Below are 6,396 nucleotides of genomic sequence, written 5' to 3'. Positions count from 1 at the left end.
TGTGAAAAGACCCTAATGAAAATTTCATTTCAATTCTTTAATTTCCCAAAGGCACCTGACAGCATGTAGGCTACTTCTGTACCCTTATCTCTCCATCTGTGTCTCTCACTTCATGCCTGCCCCTTTGTCATCCCCTTTATGCTCTGTACACCTTATCACACGAAGCTCTCACTCTGCTCTGCCCTTCAGCGGCATGGGAAGGAGTACCTGCAGGGGAAAAGATGGCTAGTGGAGGGGTATGGAAAGAAGTGAAGTGAAGGTAATACAGTGGTTATGTCTGTTTGTGCCCATTTTCATCCTAGGGCCCATAGCTATTAGACTTTTTGTTTGTTTTCTTTTTCTTTTTCTCTTTCTTTCTTTCTTTCTTTCTTTCTTTCTTTTTTTTTTAGCAATTGTTACTCAGAATAGACTTCCTTTCTAAAGGAAGTACACTTCTAATGTGAACTTATTTTTTTCTTATCACTTTCTAATAAAAATTTATCCAGTAAATTCTTCCAGGTTAAATCTGCCTTTATTTTTGTGTTCAGTAGTGAAGACTAGAAGGAAGATTTGAAGAGTATGTAACATGGAGATTAATTTGTTAAACATTGCTTTAGTTTTATGATTTCCATCACATGCTCTGTTATAATTTCCAACATCTGATAACTCTTCGAATATATAAAGCTTTTACACTTCTTGCAATACTGTGAGAGATGTGTGTATTTATACCTCAGTGTCTCTTTGACCCTCCTTTGAGAAGTGATAAATTACAAGCTTAAAATATGAGAGAGAAGAAATAAGTTCTTAACCTACCAGTTCGAGAATGAGTCAGAACAGTTAACAGTATCCGAGGGATTTTGCGGTAAATCAGTCAGGGACACTGAAGTAAATCACTTTCACTCCCACCACTGGTGCGGAATCAAGTCAAATCCAGTGTGACCAAGTCAGATAACAAAGGCAGGCAGCCCAAAGAGAGTCTGAAATTCACCAAGTAATCTCACATGTATTTTCCTCGGACTTTTTGGTTTGCCACCCTATCATTACCTAAAGGAGGCATAGGAGAGGTGAATGTAGGATATGAAGCTTTGATATTAGAGCAAATGACTATGTTAAACCGAGAGCTCAAGCTAACAGATTTTATAACCATAATGAATATTTTAAGGGCCATTTTCCATCAAGTGTCCTTCAGAGAAGCAGTTACAAAGTTGCTGTTATTATGTGCTGCCATCCGGTGTCCATTTTGTAGAATGCAGAGTTTTCAGCCAAGTTGATGCCTGTTTTGAGTTTTTTGGGTTTTGGGGTTTTCAGTTTTTTGGGAGGGTTTGTTGTTTGTTTGTTTTTGTTTTTGCATTTCCATCTTCACAACTCATTATTAATTTTAGGAAAGTTCTGTGAAGTGCCTCACTTGGATAAAATGTCCCACCAATTGAATAAATAGTGTATCATTTTCCTTATTTGAATTTAGTTCCTCCTCCTTCCTAATTGTGGTAAGCACCTTTCCCCCCCTTAGGTGTGATTTGTTTTTGTCAAAAAATTAAAATAAATGCCTACATTTCTTGTATCTGTTTCCTGCACTGCATCACTACCATCAATATCAATCTGTCACCTGACTGTTACCCCGTAAGTTTGTGCGGAGACTGTCCCACCCATTCCTGAAAACTCTGACTTACTGAAGTGGGATAACTTCCTGAGCTGTGTGTTTTACTTAATCCTTAAGCCTACCCAACAGCTTGGTTTTTATTCTTCTGTGTGGAAAATAGAAAAGAATGCCCTCAAAGATAAGATGATTAAATGGAGAGGCATTAATTGTCTCCCACCAATGGATAAATTTACCTGCTGGCCATCATGGAAAGGTAGGGATGAAAGGGCTTACAATTCAGCATCCCAGGACAGCCCAGGTCAGGATACAAAGTGGCCTTGCTCCAAGGAGAAAGACTTTCAAGTACTTCTTTGACAACCATTCTGTATCTTCCTTTTTCAGACCCTTTCATGAGGCTCTGCATAGACATACTTGATATGGCTAAGGGAGAGAGAGCTGCATGCCACCTGCGCTAGAGGCAGTTAATACAATGGACGGAGCATGGCCTTCAGGGTCCAGGAGATGTGGCCTGAATCCCATATTTATAATGTCTATGCCCTTGGGTAGCAGGCAGCCTCACTAAGCTTCAGTTTTCCTATCTGTAAAATGGGGCAATTACCCACCTCCCAGTGTTTTTTTTTGTAGTATTTAGTTGTTTCCATGTTTACTGCCCATCTCCTCTGATGTAGAGGTAAACTTTTAAGGTCGCTCTTATTTGCCTTTATGTATTCAGTCCTTGGAATTATGTCTGCCATGTGGTAGATGCTAAATAGATACTTGTGATTGGCTTAGTGATTAAATTACTTGATACATAGAGTGTACCAGATCATCTTATGATGCATGTCCAAGAAGTCAGGAAGACCTCCAGAGAAAGCTCAGATATTGCCACTAGAATTATAAATTCAAAAAAATGCGTTAGAAGTGTTAGATAGTTTTTGTTTGTTTGCTTTTCTTCTTGTTGTTGTTTAATGCTGGGAATGACATATGGAAACACTAGGGAACTAAGCAACAAAGACAGGTAATGCAAGAGGTGGCTGTTTTTGTAGTCCATGTTAGTGAATAATAGCAAATAAAGAGCAGGAAACATCTAGGTGTGTGACCCTCCTGAAATCGGACAGCCCACATATTCTTTTATTAAAAAAATTTTAATAAGCACCTACTAAATGTCAGATTCTGTGCCCAGAAGTGGCAATGCTCTAGGAGGTTAGGGATGGTGTCCATTCTTTGGGGGAGCTAGGGGTGTAGAGGGTCTTACTTTTCATTCTGAAAACTGCTTCTCCTCAAAAGGTCTATTTTAAAAGTTTCATCAGAGCCTGCTAAACTCTCCCGTCCTGGCAGGAGTTACTCACTTCCTGAGTTGTCTCTCAGTATACTGGACAACAGTCACCTAAAAGGATTTGGTTGCATACAGAAAACATTAAAATTTCATTCAAGTCAGGGCAAAGCCTTGCCAATTGAACCTTTTCACACTCTCTCTGGAACTGACAATACCGTCCAAAAGGCACATGTGTTAGAGCATCTGGGTAAGAAAGCTCTTCCACGGATATCCTGAGAACGACAGGCAACACACTGAGCCAAACCCATCAGGTGGGGATGGACAGGACAGGCATTGTCAGGATGGTGGCAAGTCTCTAGAGTACGGGCTCCAACCCAAGTCATAAGTCATGAGTTAAAAGTTGTTCCCATTAAGTGAATTTGCAGTCACTCCTGGACTAGAGGCTTTTGACTCACTTTCTGGTTTTATGCTCCCTCCCAAGTGCTGGTTAGTCTGCTCATCACAAATCAGAATAACCCCCTCGCAGGGACACACCTCTGCTTCCAGCTTCTTATGAGTCATTGAATGGCCCCTGTGACTCCTTCAAGTCAGTGCAACTTCTAAGGGAGGAAGAGAGCTTGGGAGCGCAGGTCCTCTGCCCAGTCCTTCTAATTAGCTTCAGGTAAAATAGTTCATAAGAGAGTCCAGATGGTGTGTCCCTTGTTACAGGCTATGCACACCAGCTTTTCTCATCTGAGTATTTCAACTAAAACTATGATGAAATCTAACACTGAGGGTCTCCTTAACCAAGATAGTGCTGCTTAATCCTTTAAAAAAGACAGCATAAATTAGTAAACAGATTACAGGCTTCCGGGTCAGAGAAACTGGGTTTGACTAAATCTAATGCGTGGCCTTAAGCTGCCTACACCTTCTGAACTTTATTTTCCATATTACTAAATGGACATATAAGCACCTTCATCATCTTTTTAGTGAAGCTAAACCTCCACTAGACAACCCAACTTGTACTAGGTCCTCAAAATAATTTATGCTAATTATTACTTTAAAAGAGATTATGAAAAAAATTAAATGATATTGGGCATTTAAAATGTGGCAACAGCATTTTATTCTTTCTTTTGACACCAAGTTATTTTAAGCCAATTGGAAAAATCCTTACTCTTTTTCTAATACCGTAAAGACATTATTTGAAGTTCATAAATTCAAAAGAAATAGCACTATATGCTAAGTGTCAGAGCAATGCCTATTACTAAGGTTCCAAGAGCCGCATTTCTTACCCTGTTTGGCCTGTTCATCAGAGTCCCCTAACAGGGAACATTTCACAGCAGTTCAAAGTCCTAATAGAGACCCATGAGATAATTGAATTTCATGCAGCTTCAGTTCTAACCAGTTCCAGTTCCAAGTTTAAGGAAGGGAAGAGTAATGCCAACAAGTTTTATAAACGATCAACATCTGAAACAGATTCAAATCAGAACCATTTATTCAGGGCTTGCTATAGACAGGAAGCAAATAAGGCAATAGTATCTCCCTGCCAGAAGATGAAAAATGTAGTGGGAACTGTAACAGGCAGGTTAAATATGGGTTCCATAATGTCTGAGGGTGTCCTATGCTCCCTGATCACATACAGTGAAAATAAGAGATGGGAATAAAAGATGCCCAGTCTAGACCAGCCGTCCTTCCAATGTTTCTCTCTTCTCTCTCTGGGGGCCATGTAATATTATGACCTACATAAAGCGAAGGCTGGGGCTGCTGTAATGCCCCTTGCTGCTGCTGATACCTAAAAGGAGAAATGGGCACCAGGGGAAAAGAAAGAAAAGGTCTACATGGCTTGCTTGCTTTCTTTTTCTTTCCTTCTTTCTTTCCTTCTTTCCTTCTTTCTTTCTTTCCTTCCTTCTTTCTTTCTTTCTTTCTTTCTTTCTTTCTTTCTTTCTTTCTTTCTTTCTTTCTTTCTTTCTTTCTTTCTTTCTTTTCCAACTTTTTCATTATTTGATTGAAAAAGTGACTCTTCATTTGAAGATAAGCGGGTCCAAGAACATAGTGTTCATATTTGCATGTTGGAAAACACACATTGTGGTTTTGTTTGTGTTTTGTTTTTGTTTTTAACACAGTGGTATCTCATTAAGAAAGGTTCAGGCATGTACGAGCAGCATGATCTTGTTGTATATGTTAACTTTACTGAATCAAATCTGTCCTTCAATCAACCCCTGGATCCAAAGTAATAAATTACACAAAGATCTTGACTTGTGATTTTAAACATCCTTTTGTGTAGTTTTCTATTGACCCAAATAGAGCCTTTCTGTACCCTTATTTTTTTAACCACTTCTGTAAAATGAATTCAGCTATTTTGAAATGAGTGTTAAACCAAAGCAAGCTGTGGCAGTATATAATGGATGGAAACATATGTATATTAATCTCTTTAATGTTTTACCATTTTAAAAGGGCATTCTTTGTGACAGGAATACACTGACTATAATATAATTACTGAAGTAATAGATATTCAATACAGAAATTTTCATAAATACCAAGAAATACAAAGGAAAATCAAAAGCTATGATTTTACCACCTGAATTAACTATTGTTATATCCAGCTTTTTTTCCCCATGCCTAAGTTCAATCATTGACTCAATAAATCCATATCTGGCCTGTCTAAGGCACTGTGCTAGGCTCTTAGGGATACTTCTGTAAAGACGAAATGCTTTCTATTACTTAAGGCTTTTTTTTTTAAATGGGAAGATAGAGAGGAAATTTACAATTTATTATTATTTTTTTAATTAAAGTGCTATGCAAGGAAGTCATGGAAGGCACAATTGAGGACAACATTCGAACTTCTGATGAATGAGCGGTAATGATAGGAAGGGGCTGTATGGGTGAGGACAGTCTTAGGTAAATTGCACAGCATGGTGTTATAAATTACATATCGTATTATGGTCAGCATTAATATCTCCCCATATCAGCATTCTTCTGCGGCATTGGGTTCGTTATTTCATTCTATGGATCCATTATATGCAACTTATATACCAATCTCTCCTTTTTTGGTGTTTTAGGTACAGAATTAAGAAATAATCATGCATGTCACTCTTGTGCATACAGCCTTAACAACTTACGAGATGACTTCTTTAGGATAAATTTAAATTCATAGAAATGGGCTTGTTCAGTCAAAAGATATACGCATTTTTAAGGATTTTTAAAAAACATATTGCCAAATTCTCTCCAGAAAAGATGCGCTAGTTTACATTCCCACCACAATTCTATGGGAGAATCCATTTCTCCACAGCCTGAGGAACCCCTGGTATTATTCCTTCAAATTCTTGCCAATTTGATTGGCAAAGAGGGAAAAAAAACATTTCACTCTTTTTCTTCTCTTTTTTTTTAAATTATTTCTAGTGAAATTCAACATTAAAAAACATTTTTTACTAGGCAACAACACATTAGATGTTTAGTTTTTCAGACTCTGAAGTAACTATACTAAATCAATGAAGAGAAGTTAACAATGAAAGAAGGGGCTCTGATTCCTATTTTAACTTTGCTGTTTTGGGCTTGCTGTAGAAACAGACTCTTTATGGAGTGG

At 38.0% G+C, this 6,396-nt stretch overlaps 1 protein-coding gene across 2 annotated transcripts in view; it reads left to right on the top strand.

The window, feature by feature from the left end:
* The window catches only part of ARHGAP15 (Rho GTPase activating protein 15), a 652,765-nt gene that overhangs the window by 120,632 nt on the left and 525,737 nt on the right, over positions 1–6,396 (top strand). The gene's annotated exons all lie outside the window — the stretch shown is intronic.

Source organism: Hipposideros armiger, unplaced genomic scaffold, assembly GCF_001890085.2.
Source record: "Hipposideros armiger isolate ML-2016 unplaced genomic scaffold, ASM189008v1 scaffold_649, whole genome shotgun sequence".
NCBI lineage: Eukaryota > Metazoa > Chordata > Mammalia > Chiroptera > Hipposideridae > Hipposideros > Hipposideros armiger.
Note: the sequence above shows the minus strand (reverse complement) of the source record. Positions and strands in the feature narration are given on the sequence as shown.